Source organism: Pongo abelii, chromosome 14 (assembly GCF_028885655.2).
Source record: "Pongo abelii isolate AG06213 chromosome 14, NHGRI_mPonAbe1-v2.0_pri, whole genome shotgun sequence".
Taxonomy (NCBI): domain Eukaryota; kingdom Metazoa; phylum Chordata; class Mammalia; order Primates; family Hominidae; genus Pongo; species Pongo abelii.
Genome location: NC_071999.2, coordinates 86659000 through 86679334, shown reverse-complemented (window position 1 = coordinate 86679334; position 20335 = coordinate 86659000). Strand labels below are relative to the sequence as shown.

Genomic DNA, 20335 nt, shown 5'->3' with positions numbered 1-20335 from the left:
TGTGCTTTAGTATGTCGTATTGTTTTGTATTTTTTTTCCTCCACATGCTTTTTTTTTTTTTGCTGGTGGGACACTCCTCCAGCAAACGGGAGCTTTCTATCTGTTGCTGTTATGTTATAGCTAACTGTGAGTCCAAAGGAAAAAACATCTTTTCCTATAACTTCTTAAGTTAATGCTCTAAAAATGATTAACTTTATCACAGTCTCATGGGGAGGGTGTGCTCTCAGGGCCATCCAGGCATTCTGGGACTTTTGTCAATGTGTTTCTGGAAAGGATGCTTATGAAATAATTCAGATCAACATCCAGGGTTCTTGGAGCAGTCTCCACTTAGACAAGCAGAAATCATTTCTGCCAAGGAAGATGTATTTCCTAGATTTGTAAAAAGCTTTATAAAGAAAATTTTATTGTAACACTGACTAATAAAATGTAAAAACCAAAAAGAACTTAGCATCTGCAATAAAGAGCTATACCTTTTGGGAAATTTTTAATGTAACTGAGGATCAACCATGTTGTACAACTGTGTGGTTTCTACTCACATAGAACACAAAGTGAATGCTGCCCTTCTACAGCTGGGCAACACGTTGATACTAAACTACATTTTCAGCAAGTAATTTGCAAATAAATAGCAGCAGTTTCCTCTCAGTCGCTGTGGTTTTTTGTACATTGAAGTGTTTTGAAAATGTTCATACTCTTCCAAGTTATGATTGATACCATTACATTTTGAAGTCAAAATGCCACATTTCAGTGAAGTTTCCGGTCACTTAAAGTTATTATTGACAGGGATATATATATATATAATATATATATATTTAGTACATATATATATATAGTAAATATATATATATTTAGTACATATATAATATATATATTTAGTAATAACAATAAATTTTGTGATAATATATATTAACATGAGTGCACTTAGTACCATATACTACTAAATGAAAATAGCTTTAAAATGCTGTCTAGGGTATAAGCAGGTGTATGTATAATGGCCATAGGGCCCAGAGGACAAACAGATTTTGGCATGATGGAAACTGAGCTCAGGTAAGTCATCTGAAGGATTTAAAATTTTTTTACTTTGTTCCTCAGGATTCAGGTTGTGGTCAAACTAATTAAATATGCTGATAAAAATAAATGTTTATGCAAATTAATTATCAAAAAGCTATAAATAATCAAAATGTCCCAAAATGGCCCATCAAACGCCATTGACAGTCTCTGACTCTAAGACATTTATATTTAAAATATAAATCAGAGAAGCTTAAAGGCTGAAGTCTAGTGTCAAAGTCATCTAAGTGGTTAAGCATAGATGTCTTTAGGTTGCATCAATGCCCACTCTGACATGCCTATGAGCAGTAATTCTCTCACTTCACTAACCCCATATCTAAGATAGGTATGATGATGAAAATGCTTTGTCCAGAACACAAATTCCAAACCACTCAGCAAGACATTGTTTTCTTTTTGAACAGGTTCCAGCAGATATTTTTAGTTTTAATTCTCTCCACTCTCCCAAAATCCATAATTGAAATAACCATAAGTTCTGGTTTGTACAGAACGGTTCCTGGTTTCACTTATTGTCCTGATGTTGTTGTTAATGATGCTCTCTTTAATTCCTAAAAGCTTCCCCACTTCAATAATAAAGTTTTAGCTGCCTTGTTAAGGTATGATTGATGTACTAAGGCTGTAAATATTTAGTATATACAACATGACGTGTTTGGAGATAGGTGTATATCTGTGAAGCCATCAGACCATCATCATTATCAATACCATAATCTTACCCAGTATCTTCAAAAATTTCTCCCAGCCCCATTTATTGCTGTTTCTAAAAATAAATTTATTTATTTTTCTTTTTGGAGTATGAGCACTTGACATAAGATCTATCCTCTTAGCAAATTTTAAAGCATTTAATACAGTATTATTAATTATAATATTGCTAATAACCAGGCATGTAATCTGTGTTGTACAGTAGATCTCCAGATGTTTATTTTACATAACTGAAACTTTGTACCTTTTCACCTACACCCCCATTTTCTCCTTCCTTCCAGCCCCTTGTAATCACCATTCTACTCTCTGCTTATGTGTGTTTCATTACTTTAGATTCCACGTATAAGGGAAGCCACGCACTATTTGTCTCTCTGTGCCTGGCTTATTTCACTTAGCAGAATGTCCTCCAGATTAATTCATGTTGTCAGAAATGGCACAATTTCTTTCCTTTTTAAATAGATAATAAATTACTTTGGAACAATATATCTCACACCCCACCTTGATTATTTTTACCTTTGTGGTTTTGCATGTTCTGTTTCGACCCTTTTCTCTGTGAAATTCTTTCTGATGTCCTTAACCATCCTACTCTTCAAATCAGAGTCGAGCTGTGAATTAGAGGACATTGGTGAATATGTGATGTTTGTGCTTGCCCAGCGCTGCCCCCTAGCCTTCTTCTCTAATAGTATCCAAAATATCCTTTGTGGGTCCTTGCTTTCTTCAGTCCATGTGACCTTGTCTCCAGATACAGGGCTGAGCATATGACCCAGGACTGACCATCTGGAACATCCAGGCTTTAATGATTAGTTTGGGCTGGGCATATGATCCAGATTCCAACAAATAGGCTAGTCCCAGGATTCCCAGCAGTCATCTGCCCACAACAAGGGAAAACCTACTTTGGAGCAATTCTTCTCTAAGTGTAACCTTTGAACCAGCAGTACCCTAACTTATTAGGTATCAAAATTCTCAGGCCTGACTCTAGACATATTGAAACAAAAACTCTGGAAATGGAAGGCAACAATCTACCTATGTTGCTTACATTTTTGCTGATGTGACTTTACTTGGAGACTCTCTCTGCTTACAATGTTCTTTCCCCTTTGCTGAATGTTTGAATTTGGCTCTTTTTTGAGAACCACATCAAAAGTTTTCTTTTTCAGGAAAACATTCTTAATTTTTTTAATTATTGTCTTCAACTTTCATTTTTACTTTACATGTGCAATTTTCAATCTTTAATGTGGGATGTCCTGCAATAGTGTTATTTATATGCATACCTCATTTACCCCATCAGCTTAAAGTTACCCCAAAAACAAAAGACAGGCTTTTCCATGATTGAATCTGCAATCATAGGTATTGACGAATGAACAGATGAATGATTATGTCTTGTTTAAAAGATATTAAGGTAAATGGATTAATAGAAGAGCTCAAAAGAACTTTTTCTGACATAAAGTAATTGAAATTCTTTTAAAAATCTTAGTGTTCTTTTCTAATGTTCCTTAGAGATTAATAATTTATAAGACTACTTAATGCATTTAGCTCCTGAAAAATAGTTTATATTTTTAGGTTATTAGATAATGGAGTTTTATCTTGATATCCATTTCACATCAATGGTTACGACATTGTGGGCCTTTCAGAAGCTGAAACAGAAAGAGAGTTGGACAAGAAATTGTTAAAACTGAGGTTGACTTCACAATAAGCTATTTTATGCATGGACATAGCACCCAACTCCTCCGTACCTCAGTGTCTCCTCAGCAAATTAACACATCTCTATTTATATCTGTATTATCAAGTGGCTAATGAACAAGGCAAGCTACCACATATGTTGAAATTGAGATGACTGAATAAATAAACATAAATAATAACTGAATAAATAAACATACCTATGTGTATACACACACACATACATGCACAATAGTTGTATAGTTTACCTAGAATTGGATATATCTGGGGTTGCATTAAATATTGGAATTGAATTCTATTGATAATTGAATAAATATGTCACAGAGCTGCAGTGATTATAATAAAGTTACTTGCAGAAGTTTGGAAACAATATTGAGTGAGAAGTCCTCTTTCTAACACCCAAACTGTTTTGCTTAAATTAAAAGCAAGAGCGCCTATAATTCCAGCTACTAGGGAGGCTGAGGAAGAGAATTGCTTGAACCCGGGAGGCAGAGGTTGCAGTGAGCCGAGATCACACAACTGCACTCCAGCATGGGTGACAGAGTGAGACTCCATCTCAATTAAAAAAAAAAAAGAAACAGGAATCATAAAATAAAAAGGATTGGAAATCATTGAGAATCGAAAGTATTGTACGGGTTATGTAACAAAAGTTTCACTCCGTCTAAAATTATCAAAGGATCCAGGGCATCTTTCGCTGGATGAGCTGGACCAATCAATAGAAATGTGCTTTCATACATGTTGGTATATATTAGGAAGTGAGAGTATTTGGAAATTAGCTTACATATTGCAGATATAAATGAACGTGAGTTATCAACCTTGAATGATGATCTTGGGAATTAACAGCTGGTGGTATAAAAAATATGAAGCCAGGTGCGATAGCTCACACCTGTTAACACAGCATTTTCAGAGGCCAAGGTCGGAGGTTTGCTTGTGCCCAGGAGTTCAAGACCAGCCTGGGCAACATGGTAAGACCTTGTCTCTCAAAAAAAAAAAAAAAAAAAAAAATGCTTAAAAATAGCCGAGCATGGTGGAGCACACCACCAGTAATCCCAGGTACTTGAGAGGCTAAGGTGGGAGGATTGCTTGAGCCTAGGAGGTCAAGGCTTCAGTGAGCCATGTTTGTGCCACTGCACCCCATCCTAGGCAACAGGGTGAGACCCTGTATCACAACAAAATAAACAAAACATGAGAAACTTTTAAAGAAGTAATATAAATATTTCAAGTAGAGATGTCACCTTCAATTAAGAAAAGGCTTAGGAAGAGGGCTAAATGTCTGACTTTGACTATTTGTATGGAAAAAATATGTTGGGCCTAGGAATAGGAAAACATGGGCTCTGCTTTATCTTTCTCATTTCACATTCATTTATCATTCATTCTTAAGTATTTATTTAAAGCTAATATTGTGTCAGGCACCTTGCTAAGAACTGAGGAGGCAGTAATGAAGGATATGGAAATTCTATGCCCTCAATAAAGTTAATATGTTATTAAATGTTTACTTTTTTAAAAGATCTTATTTTTTAGAGAAGTTTTAGATTTACAACAAAACTAAGAGGAATATACTGAGATTTACTATATACCCACTCCCCAAACACATGCATAGCCTTCCCCATTCTCAACATTTCCCCAATAGAGTGCTATATTTATTATAACTGATAAATCTACATTGGTGCATCATAACCACCCCTTGTCCATAGTTTACATTAGGCTTCACTCTTGCTGTTGTATATTCTATAGGTTTGGAAAAATGAATAATGGCATGTATCCATCATAACAGTATCACACAGTGTATTTTCAATGCCCTAAAAATACTCCTGTGCCCTACTTATTTATCCCCATCCTCCCAAAACTGAAGACCACCAATCTTTTTATTGTTTTCAAAGTAGTGCCTCTTCCAGAGTGTCATATATTTGGAATAATACAATACATAGCCTTTTCAGATTGGTGTCTTTCACTTAGTAATGTGATACCACAAGGAAATCATGGAGTTATTGCATGCAGTGCAAAATCCCAAGGAGGTGGCAGTCTTACACTGCTGAAGCCATCAAAAAGGGTAAGGAGAGGGGAGAACAGCAGCATAAGTTGCTGGCAGAGGCAGGGGAAGACCAGAAGAAGGGAAAGAGAGAAAGACAGAAAGTCAGAGAGAGAGAGGGGAAGAGACAGAGACAAAGAGGGAGTCAGAGAGAGAGAGAGAAAGAGACAGACAAAGAAGGAGTCAGAAAGAGAAAAAGAGAGAGACAAAGAAGAAGTCAAAGAGAAAGAAAGAGAAATGGAAGTAGTAAAGAAAAACCAGTGTACCCTATTCCTTTAAAAGTCAGAGTAAATTTAAATCCTATAATTGATAACTGAAGATCTTCTCTGTGACCCTGTAACACTCCAATACCACCTTGTTGTCAGTGTAAACAAGGGCATAGCCTGAAAGCACCGAGGCCACTGACAACCCATAGCCTTCCTATCAAAGGTCCTTAACCCAGCAGGTTTCCTAACAGGGGATCTAAATCTTAATTAATTATCATACAAAGATCTGACCAGATCTAGGTGGAACTCCCTTCAGGACAGGATGATAGATGGTTCCTCCTGGCGATTAAGGGAAAAAGACACAATGGGTATTCAGTAAGTGATAAGGGAACTCTTGTAGAAGCAGAGTTAGGAGAATTGCCTAATAATTGGTCTGCTCAAATGTGCGAACCGTTTGCACCCGGCTAAACCTTAAAGTACTTACAGAATCAGGAAGGAGCCATCTATACCAATTCTAAGTTAATATGGACTGAATGAGGTTTTATTAATAGCAAAGAAAAATGAAAATCCCAAACTTAAAAGGTTTTCAACAAAAGTAAAGTTTGCTAAAAATTAACAGTGTAGCATGTATTATGCTAACTTCTAATCTTGAGGAAATCAGACCCTATTAGTGCCCCTCAAAGCTCAAATCTGTCAGCACAGGGCTATACAACTAATATCTCAATTTATAGGGTTAGAAATGGCCACTGCTACAGGAACTGGAATAGCAAGTTCATCTACTTCATTACCCTACTACCACATACTCTCAAAGGATTTCTCAGACAGTTTGCAAGAAATAATGAAATCTATCCTTACCTACAATCCCAAACAGACTGTTTGGCAGCAGTGACTCTCCAAAACCGCCAAGGCCTAGACCTCCTCACTGCTGAGAAAGGAGGACTCTGCACCTTCTTAGGGGAAGAGTGTTTTTACACTAACCAGTCAGGGATAGTATGAGATGCTGCCTGGTGTTTATAGGAAAAGGCTTCTGAAATCAGACAATGCCTTTCAAACTCTTATACCAACCTCTAGAGTTGGGCAACGTGGCTTCTCCCCTTTCTAGGTCCTATGACAGCCATCTTACTATTACTCACCTTCGGGCCCTGTATTTTTAACCTCCTTGTCAAATTTGTTTCCTCTAGAATCGAGGCCATCAAGCTATAGATGGTCTTACAAATGGAACCCCAAAAGAGCTCAACTAACAATTTCTACCAAAGACCCATGGACCAACCTGCTGGCCCTTTCACTGGCCTAAAGTGTTCCCCTCTGGAGAACACTACAACTGCAGGGCAGGTCCTTTCTTCGCCCCTGTCCAGCAGGAAGTAGCTAGAGCGATCATTGCCCAATTCTCAACAGTAGTTGGGGTGTCCTGTTTAGAGGGGAGATTGAGAGGTGAAGTCGGCTGGGCTTCTGGGTCAGGTGGGGACTTGGAGAACTTTTCTGTCTAGCTAAAGGATTGTAAACACATCACTCAGTGCTCTGTGTCTAGCTAAAGATTCATAAACGCACCAATCAGAACTCTGTAAAAATGCATGAATCAGCACTCTGTGTCTAGCTAAAGGTTTGTAAATGCACAAATCAGCACTCTGTGTCTAGCTAAAGGTTTGCAAATGCACCAATCAGCACTCTGTAAAAACGCACCAATCAGCACTCCATAAAAATGGACCAATCAGCACTCTGCAAAATGGACCAATCAGTGCTCTGTAAAATGGACCAATCAGCATGAGATGGGTGGAGCCAAATAAGGGAATAAAAGCTGGCCACCCCAGTCAGCAGCAGCAACCCACTGGGGTCCCCTTCCACACTGTGGAAGCTTTGTTCTTTTGCTCTTTACAATAAATCTTGCTGCTGCTCACTCTTTGGGTCTGCGCTACCTTTATGAGCTGTAACACTCACTGCAAGGGTCTGCAGCTTCACTCCTGAAGTCAGCAAGACCATGAACCCACCAAGAAGAACAAACAACTCCGGACATGCCACCTTTAAGAGCTGTAACACTCACTGCGAAGGTCTGCAGCTTCACTCCTGAAGTCAGTGAGACCATGAACCCACCAGAAAGAAGAAACTCTGGACACATCTGAAGGAAGAAACTCCGGACACATCATCTTTAAGAACTGTAACACTCACCACGAGGGTCTGCGGCTTCATTCTTGAAGTCACTGAAACCGAGAACCCACTGGAAGGAACAAATTCTGGACACAGTGGTATCTCATTGTTGTTTAAATTTGTGTTTCCCTAATGTGATATGATGTGGACAATATTTTCATATGCTTATTTTGCATCTGCATATGTTCTTTGATGAGGTGTCTGTTAAGGTCTTTGGCCCATTTTATAATCAGGTTGTTTGTTTTCTTATAGTTGAGTTTTAAGGTTTCTTTGCATATTTTGAATAGCAGTCTTTTATCAGATATGTCTTTTAAAAATATTTTCTCCCAATCTGTGTCTTGTCTTCTCATTCCATTGACATTGTCTTTCACAGAAGTTTTAATTTTAATGAAGTCTAGCTTATCAATTATTTATCAATTACGTGGACATTTACTTGTTCAGCACTATTTGTTCTATAAAACTGTCTTTGCTCTGTTGTACTGCCTTTCATCTTTTTCTAAGTACATTTGGCTGTGTTTCCTTGAGTCTATTTCTGCACTGTCCTGTTCCACTGATCTATTTGTCTGTTCTTTCTCTGGTATTATATGTCTCAATTACTATAGCTTTCTAGCCGGTCTTAAAGTTGGGTAGTGTCAGTCCTCCAGCTTTGTTCTTCCCTTTCAATGTCGTGTTGACTATTCTGGGTCTTTTGCTTTCCATATAAACTTTAGAATCTGTTTGTTGACATCCACAAGATAACTTGCTGACATTTTTATTAGGATTGAGTTGAATCTAAAGATCAAGTTGAGAAGAAATGACATTTTAACAATATGAATTCTTCATACCTATAAATATGGAATATTCCTACATTTATTTGGTTCTTTGATTTCCTTCATTAGATTTCTGTAGTTTTCCTTATACAGATCTTGTGTATATCTCTTAGATTTATACCTAAGTATTTCATTTTAGGGGATACTAATATAAATGAAATCATGTTTTTAGTTTCAAATTCCACTGGTCCACTGCTAGTATGTAGCAAAGTAATTAACTTTCATATATTAACCTTGTATCTTACAACCTTATTATAATTGCTTATTAGTTCAAGAAGTTTGGGGGTCAGTTCTTTTGGATTTTATTCATGGACAATCATATCATCTGTGGACACAGACAATTTAATTTTTTCTTCTCATATGTATAACTTTTATTTCCTTTTCTTAACTTTATTAGCTCAGATGAATGTTTAGTTTTTGAGTTTTAATATTCTCTTAATTAATAAAGATTGTGGAACTACTGAAATCAAGATCATGGACTCCACTTAGCTATATTATAAACAAATTGCCCTGCATTTACAAGGGAAACCTAATTAGCAGGGGCTGCAAAGTCCATGATCTTCTGCTTGTCTCTCAACTCAGCATCCCCTTTTTGCACTTCTCCTAACTGCATGCAACAGGCTAGTTACAACAAACTTCATGTAATTTATCAAATTAAACCTGAGTGTTTCCCATCTGAAAGACAAAACCGCCCATGGTTTTGGTTTGCTTGGTATCCCCGCCTGCCCAAGAACCCGCAACGGTCCCTGGACCCTGCTGATCGGAATAGTTCCACACACCAACACAGCAGCAGAAACACCTCTTGCCCAAGAACCCACAACGGTTCCTGGACCCTGCTGATCGGAACAGTTGCGCACACCAACACAGCAGCAGAAACACCTCTTGCCCAAGAACCCATAACGGTTCCTGGACCCTGCTGATCAGAATAGTTGTGCTCACTGACGCAGCAGCAGAAACACTAGTTTTCCTCCTAAACCACAAGGAGGACCGAGGAATGTCAGATTTAGTGGTCCTTACCGACGCATTCTCAAAAACCTGCACCCTTGCCTGTCCTATACCACAAAGAGGACTGAGAAAAGTGAGATTTAGTGGCACTTACCAATGTATTCTTGAAAACCTGTTAGAGTCCTAAGCATTCTCCTGCTAGTATTGGGACCTTTCCCCTGTCCTATAAAGATGTTATACCCCAAAAATGGAGTGGAGTTCCATACCCTGAGGGAGGAAAGGGATCTCCAGGGTTGGAAGAGTGACACCTCTTGTCCTCATTTCTCATCATCTGAGGAAGGATCCTCAGACAATTTTTGCTTTGGGCAAAAATTATATCTTTCTGATTGGTGAGCCAGGGTGCTTAAAGAAGGGAACAGAGTCCTAGAGTTTATACTAGAAATCATTCTTTTAGGAGAAACTGGAAAAGCACCAGAGACAGAGACTGGTTTTTAGAAGCAGGACGAGCCTCCGAGAAGAGAGGCAGGAGGAAGTTTGTCTGACAAGCATTAGGACCCAGGAGGCAAGGGTCAGGATAGATAGGATAGATGGGCCAGTCTCGCTTGGGCAACATGACCTTGAGTGTTCCGCTCCTGGCTGCAGGGTCAACCAACTTGTTGTTGTGACCCCGGAGCTGAATGGCTTTCCTCTCTCTCGACCCTCCGCTCAGCCCAGAAGTACAGGAAAAGTGGAAGCCGGTTCTAAGTAAACCAACGCTCCCAACTCCAAAGAGTCAGGGGTTGTTAGAGAGCCCTTTCCCAGAAAGCCCGACACCCATGTCTTTAGTCCAGTGACCGCACTAGTCACTTTTAACTGGCTGACAGAGCCCGGTATTTAGCCCCCAAATTCTAAGGAAAAACAGGTCAGAATAGCAAGTGAAAGGGGTCCAATGGTACTCACTGCTTGGTGATTGTCCCTTTGTGGTCATCAAAATGTGTTCGGAATTGGTTCCTTTCGGTGGGTTCTTGGTCTTACTAACTTCAAGAATGAAGCCGCGGACCCACGCGGTGAGTGTTACAGTTCTTAAAGGTGGTGTGTCCGGAGTTTGTTCCTTCAGATGTTTAGATGTGTCTGGAATTTATTCCTTCTGGTGGGTTCGTGGTCTCGCTGACTTCAGGAGTGAAGCCACAGACCTTCACAGTGAGTGTTACAGCTCTTAAAGGTGGCGCGTCTGGAGTTGTTTGTTCCTCCCGGTGGGTTTGTGGTCTTGCTGACTTCAGGAGTGAAGCTGCAGACCCTTGCAGTGAGTGTTACAGCTCATGAAGCTAGTGCAGACCCAAAGAGTGAGCAGCAGCAAGATTTATTGTGAAGAGCAAAAGAATAAAGCTTCCACAGCCTGGAAGGGGACCCAAGTGGGTTTCCGCTGCTGGCTAGGGTGGCCAGCTTTTATTCCCTTATTTGTCCCACCCACATCCTGCTAATTGGTCCATTTTACAGATTGCTGATTGGTCCCTTTTACAGAGTGCTGATTGGTCCATTTTACAGAGTGCTGATTGGTCCATTTACAATCCTTTAGCCAGACACAGAGCACTGATTGGTATGTTTACAATCCTCTAGCCAGACAGAAAAATTCTCTGAGTCCCCACTTGACCCAGGAAGTCTAGCTGGCTTCACCTTTCATGGGCAACATGGTGAAACCCCATCTCAATAAAAAATACAAAAATTAGCTAGGCCTGGAGGCACACACCTGTAGTCTCAGCTACTCAGTAGCTTGATGTGAGAGGATGGCTTGAGCCAGGAAGGCAGAGATTGCAGGGAGCTGAGATCATGCCACTGCACTCCATCCTGGGCAATAAGGTGAGACCCTGTCTCCAAAAAATAAAAATAAGAAAAAGAAACATTAAGAAAAAAAAGTAAACAAAGAGAATCAAGATGGCAAAAACTGTTTCTTAGAACATAATAATAAAAGTAATAAATCTGTGGCAAGACATATAGATAAACTTTTTAAAACAGAGATACAAGTTACAAATAACTAATATCAATATTATTCAGGCATTTAAAGGATAATGACATAATATAAATAAACATATGCCAACAAATTTGAAATAAATTGCTAGGCAAGTACAACTTTAAAAATGAAATGAAAAAGAAAAACTGAATAGTCCTACAAATTCATTAATCATTCTACTATTTGACCATCTAACTTATCTTTAAATTGTTTTGTAACTATTATGCATTTTTATTCAGACTCATATGTAACATCCGTGTGTATGTGTATAAACAGTTTATGTAATGTGACAGTCAATGAAAAAAACAGAAGAATAAAGACTAAAGAAACCCATGAAAAGAACGTAAATGATACTACTGGGGCTCTGAAAATAATACCCCAAAATGAAGGCATCAAAAGCAGTTTCTCTCTGACCTTCTCCTGCCCTCCTCTGTCCTGTCTCTTAGCCTTCATCCATCCCTGAGGCAAGTCATAGAAACTAAAACCACTTTTCCCTAAAGTCAGCTATAAAGCCTAAAAATATTACTCTGAATTTTCCCCACATTTCTGTGTAACAACTGGCCATAAAGAAATTAGGACCCTCATTTCAGAAGAGTCCTACCCCATACCTGGGAGGAAGAAATTCTGTACAGAAAGGGCAAGAAGAACCTGAACAAACAGGCCCTGCTAGAATTCTTGAGTCTATCACTGATAGCTCCTGTCCTTTTCTGTTCAATCACACTTGTACATGGCTGTCCCTGCTTCATTCAACCGAAGCATAAAATTGGATATCTTCCCCTGTATCTCTGGGTCTTCATTCTGGAGGCTTCCATGTCACAGAAAACTATAATCAAATAAATGTGTTAAGTTTTTCTCTAATGTGTCTTTTGTTATAGAGGTGTTGGCCATTGCTCTTATGAAGAAGAAAAAGATCACTCCTTTTCTGCCCCTACAATACCATAATCAACAAAAGAAATAATGTCATGAGATGCATTTTGCACAATATTTTTAGTGGTATGAATTTACAAACTGTGAGCCTGCAAATGGAAAACCTGCCATAAAATGCATTAAGTATAAAACTTTGACGTGGGTGGTTCTCATGTGATGTTGCCCATCTGTTCATGAAGCAAAGAAAATCCTTAAAAATTCTTTTAAATAATAAGAAATGCTCTGCAAGACAAAATAGAAGTAGTAAATGAAACCCTTTGTAAGGCTGAATTCTTAAAAGTGGATTTATCTAAACTCAAGTTATAAATCTACATATTTTATAGAAATATATAAGCATTTTAAAAAGTATTTAAGTACACCCAGACTTTACTCCATTATGTGTGTACGCACTGAGGTTGCTGTATGCAGTCATATAACAAGAAGAGGGGGTGGCTCTAATTGATGTAAAATAATAAACATGAATAAGTTAATTTTAAATTAGAATTTGATGTATAATATACAGTTATGTAAAAAATAAGAAGTGTTATAGTAATTTGTAGATTTTGGTTATGAATATACAAATAAAAAAGCCCAAGTCATCTATATATGTGAATTCCTATGTTTGTCAGATCAAGAGGAAAGTTATGGAGGGATAAACAAGTCTATTAGCATTAACTTGATGAGGAAACGAAGACTAAAAGGGGTGGGGGAGTCAATCAGATAGAAGATGATTAAATTATGGGTGCCTGTGTTTATTTCCTTTTTTAAATTTCATATTTTTCACTTAATACAAACCACATGTTAATTTAGTCAGGCCATGTTGTCATATGTTTCATGTTAAATGCGATATAAATATCTTTTAAAGGAATTGCCTTTAAATTCAGACTGCACTGAATTTGTGTTGGACTCTACCACTTACAAGCTATGTCCTTTGGCAAGTAAGTAAATCCTTCTGTCTATGTTTCCTCATCAGTAGAATAAGCATAAGAATAGTAACCACATCAGATTGTAGAGGAGTTAAAAGAGAAGATGTGAAGGTGTGTGAAAATTACACAAAATAAGCCATGATACCTAGTAATCACTCCCTAATCGGCAGTAAATTTTATTCCCCTCTCATAGAGGAGAAAGCCCTTAAAGATCACCTAATCAATTGAAATGTCAGAGGCAGCCATCAACCTAATTCTCAGACCAGATTCTGATCAATTTAAGAAATAAAACAAAGATGAAAGCCAAAAATAAAACAAAGTGAAAGCCAAAAATATCCTATTATACAGATAAAATGTGGTTACATAACTTGTTATAAGAGTCAGATAACCTACTCTTACGCTAAGGAGACTACCCCTAGACTGAAATTTGGGGTAGCCAAACACAGGAAATTTTGTCTTCAGGTTTAACATGCTTATTTTGATGTTTAGAATGAACAGAGAAAGAAGCATTAAAGCTATCAAATATCGTGCAGTGGACTTTTGAGAGCTTCACTTCATCTCATTGAGACTTGTAGACCAATATGTGGCATTCATCAATCAACTAACTGATCAACTGAGTAACTCCATCTTAGACACAGGGTTAGGGCAATGATAGCAGTTTGTTTAGGGAAAATCTCTCCTCAAGAAAACCAGAATTGTGGAAAGGGTGTTCCTTTCTGACAGTGCCCAGCAGTTTTGAAACTTTGTATTAGAAAACTCTCTTATCAAAATTAATCTTATGGGAAGTCTCAATGCATGAAACTACTTTACTTACATAAATGGCTGAAGGGAGGAAGGAATCGTAAAACTTCACTCTGGATCACAAAATTTCACTAATCAATGCTAATTATCAATCATGTTCCTACATCTCTCCTAAAATAATACTTATACCACAAAACAAAACAAGACAAAAAGCAAGCAAATAAAAAGTTTGAAACATGTAAATAGCACATATTTTTAGTTATTGACTTTATTCAATATGTTTGAATTTTCTTTTATTTTGCTTAACATACATTAAACAGCCTAATTCCAGAAACTGCAGTTCAAATACACTCCAGTTACAGTTCACAGACAACACTCTGGTTATTTTCACTGTATCACTTACTTCCCTGTAATATTGGCTTTCCATGCAGAGATTTTGTCATTTATTTTTATATAATATAACCGATAGTAGAAATTGGACTATTGGGTGCGTATGGTTACAATCTTATGCACTGTGGAAAAATCATTTCTTTTTATCCCATACAGCTTTGAATTATCCAATGACTTGAAAGAAAGGTTTTCAGGGAGAAATTATATAACTTCACTGGACAGAATTTTATGCCAAATTTCACAAATGGCCTGCCGAAAAAAAAATGAAAGTTTTCTTCTTTTTAAGATTTTGAAGGTATGCAAAGTTCACTTATAAAATGATTCAAACTCATGTACATGATTCTTTGATGTATGTTCCAGTTTATATGTTATATGGATTTCAGATTCATCCTGAGAAAATAATCTTATGAGCAGGGATGTCTTTGTAAGGCCATACAAATGGTTTGTATGAAAATAACTATTTTTCATGATACCTGTTCTTAAAATTAACAAGCCAATAGTTAACAGTCTGTTGGAATTTTTTTCCGACATACTTATTCTTAGAATCACTCTATTAGCTATATTAGTTTAGAAATCTCTCTAAATTAGGTCAATGCCATATTATGACTGTTTTAGCCCTGGTTATAAGTAAAATCACATATGTATATGTTTATATAACTATGTATTATATGCATACACACACACAAACTCACATATATATATATTCAATTTCCTACCGTCCCTCTCAGAAAACATCTATAATCTAACAAAATTAACTTTCATTCTGGTTATTCTCAAAAGATGACTTTGTCTAAGAATTCACAGAGAAAATTTGGGAAGACACTTTTTAAAAAATTTCCTATCTCCCCCTTCTTTCCCCATGAAACATCCATGCCAACTTCTGATCCTCTAGTTTTAAAGATTGTGTCCATCTTGTGGCTCAATGCAAAGTCACCCACTGGCACTGTTTGTCCTACATTCTTCTGTTTCTTATGGATCATTGCTCCATCTGTCTTCCTCTCTATTATATCTTCATAGATATTTTAGCTTAGCATATAAACACCAATACTTCTTAAATAGTTATGCCTCTTTGTATCACAACCTTCTCCTTTTCTACTGTAAGGGATAGGGCTTTAGCACAGTTGTTCTGTGGTTACATAACAACAACTGAGAAGGCTCTAAGCAAGAAGAGTGTTTGGAGAGTGAGAAGATGAGAAAATGCCAGGGTCGCTGAAGAACAGAGTAGGAAGACAGAGGGGAAAGAAGATGAGAATTTGCTCATCAGAGCCCATCAGAAGCTCTCAGAACTTCAGGTTGATGAGAATTTCTAATACAAACCCATTAGTGAGCTTAATAAAAAAGCTATCTCCTATTCCGTGCTCAAATGAGTATGGGGGGACGAGAAAACAGATTCTTCAGCTATGCACTCCTCAGGAAGAATCGGGGGTCTGATTCAGTTCCCAGAAAAGTTAAATAAGTGTTTTAAACCTTTTCATTCCTTTTTAAAATTGTATTGTGTTAAGAGCACTTAACATGAGACTTACCCTCTTAACAAATTCTTTTTTTTAATTAATTATTTATTTTTTATTATTATTATTATTATTATACTTTAGGTTTTATGGTACATGTGCGCAATGTGCAGGTAAGTTACATATGTATACATGTGCCATGCTGGTGCGCTGCATCCACTAACTCGTCATCTAGCATTAGGTATATCTCCCAATGCTATCCCTCCCCCCTCCCCCCCCCACAACAGTCCCCAAAGTGTGATGTTCCCCTTCCTGTGTCCATGTGTTCTCATTGTTCAATTCCCACCTATGAGTGAGAATATGCGGTGTTTGGTTTTTTGTTCTTGCGATAGTTTACTGAGAATGATGATTTCCAATTTCATCCATGTCCCTACAAAGGACATGAACTCATCATTTTTTATGGCTGCATAGTATTCCATGGTGTATATGTGCCACATTTTCTTAATCCAGTCTATCATTGTTGGACATTTGGGTTGGAACCAACCCAAATGTCTAACAAATTCTTGAGTACATTTTTGTTGACCATAGGCACAACGTTGCATAGAAGCTCTCTAGAGCTCATTCATTTTGCTTGACAGAAACTTTATGCCCACCGATTAATAACATCCCCCTCCCCAATCCCCTGTAATGACTATTCCATTCTTTCATTCTATGAATTTGACTATATTAGATACCTCATGTAAGTAGAATCATGCAGTATTTACCTGTCTGTGATTGGCTTATTTCATTTAGCATAACGTCCTCAAAGTTCATCCAAGTTGTTGCATATTGAAGAATTCCCCTTATTTAAACTATAGTATTTTATTGTATGTATATAAAAAAATTTTAAATCCATTCATCTATTCATGGACACTTAACATTTTTCTCACATTTTGGATATTGTGAATAGTGCTGCAATTAACTGTTAAAGTAATGCTAATATCTCTTCAAGTTCCTGATTTCAATTCTTTTGCATAAATATCCAAAAGTAGGATTACTGAATCACATTGCAGTTTTAGTTTTTTAAGAATCCTCATACTGTTTTCCATAGTAGCTGCACCATTTTTCATTTCTACTAACAGTGTCCAAGTGTTCCAACTTTTACACCTCCTGGTCAACACTTGTCTTTTTTTTTGTTTTGTTTTTGATAACAGTCATGCTAACAGCTTTAAGGTAATATCACTTGATGGTTTTGATTTGCATTTCCCTTGTGATTAGTGATGCCTGATGGCCATTTGTGTGTCTTGTTTGAAGAAAATTCTATTCAAGTCATTAACCCACTTTTTGTTAGTGTTAGTAGTTGGCTTTTTGTTTTTGTTTTTGTTTTTAACTTTGAGTTATAGGGAAGAACACATTTCTCATAAGTCCTTATGGAAAAAAATATTGATAAAAAATAAAAACAACCAAAAACTAAAGGGTTAATTACACAAAAACAAATCGTGGTGAGCATTGAGTATACATTTAACTGTAGAACTAATAATGGAAATAAATATGAGAATAATGGCTAAAAAATGACGAGACATATAAACATACTCATTATTGTGTTTCTTATAGATAGTATTCAAAGCTGTAATTTAAAACTATTTGTAATATACCTATTTTACAGGCATACAGGAAGATGCTGAGAAAATTAACAAAATTAAACTCATCAAAAAATGGAGAAACAAATGTGCCAAAGAAAATCCTATTATTATCAGGGCTGACATTTAGAGTTAATAAATACTGTATAAAATTAACTAGATTGATAGTACAGTCTTGAGGGCAAATTGTGGAACTTCCAAAATTTTAAGAAAAAAAAAAAAGAAAACCTATGTCATATGTGGAATGTTTAGAAAAAAATGCACATTACACATGATAATAATTTTAAAGTCAGTCAGCTACTTAAAAAAATGCAGACAATAAAACAAAATGTATCCATTTGCTCTGAATGTGAGATTCTGAAAAACCCTGAGTATATAGGAATAAGAAAAGACATACTGAAAAAAAAAAAAGAAAAAGAAAGCAGAAATAATTTTAGTGACACTTTAAAAGGCAGGAGAGAATGAACAATTTATTGTTACAAAGATATCTCCTATAATCACAACCTGACATTTATAAATATCTTGCCCACAGTAATATAACAGAAACATTTTTATCTATTGGAAATGGATTTAAATCTACCATTTGTTGTTTCCTCTTTGTCCTGTCTGCTCTTACCTCTTTTTTACTTTCCTTTTTATTAACTAAATTTCACTTTTATTTTTTAATTTTTAAAATATTTTAATCATTATATTGGGAGTAATTCCAAATGGATTATGAGAAAACTTATTTATTGAATTTGATGAGTTTTCTGAAAACTCTGAATGAAAATATATTGGGAGTAATTCCAAATGGATTATGAGAAAACTTATTTATTGAATTTGATGAGTTTTCTGAAAACTCTTAATGAAAATACATTTGCCAATAAAAATAAAACATCAGCAGAACTATCATATACTAGGCAAAGAGTTAGAGTGATACCAAGCGACATTCAACATTAAAAAGATACAATATAAAGGAACACAATCTGTTGAGTATTAAAAACCATCTCAATATGAACTCTTTGCAATCATCACATAACTAATTAGCTATCGAATCCAAAGTAAGTTTGGCTGATGGAAGTAAGGAATCATGAGGTGAAAAATAAGTTCCTCAGCGCAAGACAACTGAATAGTGTTTTGGAACATTTTCCTGGCTGGTATAAGCAGTATTTAAAAAATCTTCTTTGGCAAGGGAGATAAATAAATACAAATAAAATGCTACACTTTTAAATGAGCAGACTGTCTCAGGAATGACAAAGGTATCAGTAAAGTAGTAAGGTGATAATTTAAAACATTATTTGTTGACCGGGTGCGGTGGCTCACACCTGTAATGCCAGTACTTTGGGAGGCTGAGGCAGGTGGATCACCTGAGGTCAGGATTTCGAGACCAGCTTGGCCAACATGGCGAAACCCCGTCTCTACTAAAACAAACAAACAAAATAGAAAAAATTAGCCAGGCGTGGTGGCAGGAGTCTGTAATCCCATCTACTTGGGTGGCTGAGGCATGAGAATTGCTTGAATGCGGGAGGCAGAGGTTGCACTGAGCCGAGATTGTGCCATTGCACTCCAGCCTGGGTGACAGAGCAAGGCTCCATCTCAAAAAAAAAAAAAATTGTTGTGGGCTCAAAAAGCATTCAAATGGGTTTATTTAAAGGTTTCACAATAGCCAGGAATCTATGGTTATAAAATTAAAGGAGGATACTTTTTCCCAGGAGAATTTTTTTAAAACCAAGCATATTGCTAAATAGTAACATCATACCTGGTAAACAATCAAAGGCAACAAAACAAGTTGAAATGCTGTAATAGTCTGCCTAAGGAGTCCCAGAGATTGTATAATAACCAAGATGCAAACTAGTTTTGTTGTAGCAAGCCTAGTTTCAATTGTATCAAACATGTCCTTGGTTAGATAACCAGTTTCACTGAATGTTTTGAAAGCTCACCTGCCAGCCAGTTAAGTCCCTCATACAGAACAGTGCCTTGTATAGCACAAGTGGCTTGAATATACCATGTTCTGTTGCAGAGACTGAATTTGTCTGTCATTTCACCGATGGCCGTAGCATTTGGCAAATTTTGTTTGTTTGCAAAAAGCAACAGCACAGTATCTCCCAGCTCATCTCTGTGAAGCATTTTCTGTAGCTCTTCTGCTCCCTCCTGAATTCTTTCCTAATCATTGCTATCTGCCAAAAATAAGAGCCTGGGTATTCTGGAAGTAATGCCTCCAGGGAGGCCTAATTTTATCTTGACCTTCTCATACCGTGAAACAAATGCTCTTGTATTCTACTCTTCTCATGTTAAAACCATTGGTAGGAATGATAGTGACCATCTCCCCTAACTTTACCTTATACAGAGATCACCTTGACAGCAGCATCCTATCCAACCATCAAAATTAACATCTGCTTCTTGCTGAAGACAGGAACAGAGGGGATGGTGAGGCCCAGGGTGGTAGTGGCACCTGCGATGGGCAGACACAAAAGGGGCGTGGGGTGTCCCCAGACCCTCTCCTTTCATGCTCTCAGAAAACCGAATCAGAGGGAAGAGAAACAGCTCAGGAAGAAAGAGAGCAACAGGGGCATCTCACTGGCCAACGTGCCCATGAAGCTGCTAGACAGGAATTAGTGGTGTGAGGTCCTGCCGGACGACTGGCGCTTCAGCCGTGCCAAGTCACGCAGCAGCCCAGCCCCTCAGATGTCTGAATTTTATTTGTATTTTACTTTATCTCTGCTGCTTTTAGTAGATGTAGGTGTTCGTGGTGTTATTTTGGTGGTGGTTTGAG

General features: G+C 37.1%; 1 pseudogene; it reads right to left on the bottom strand.

Annotated features, from left to right (window-relative positions):
* Window positions 1–19464: 19464 nt before the first annotated feature.
* Window positions 19465–19994, bottom strand: LOC100459319 (ADP-ribosylation factor 4-like; annotated as a pseudogene).
* Window positions 19995–20335: the final 341 nt, after the last annotated feature.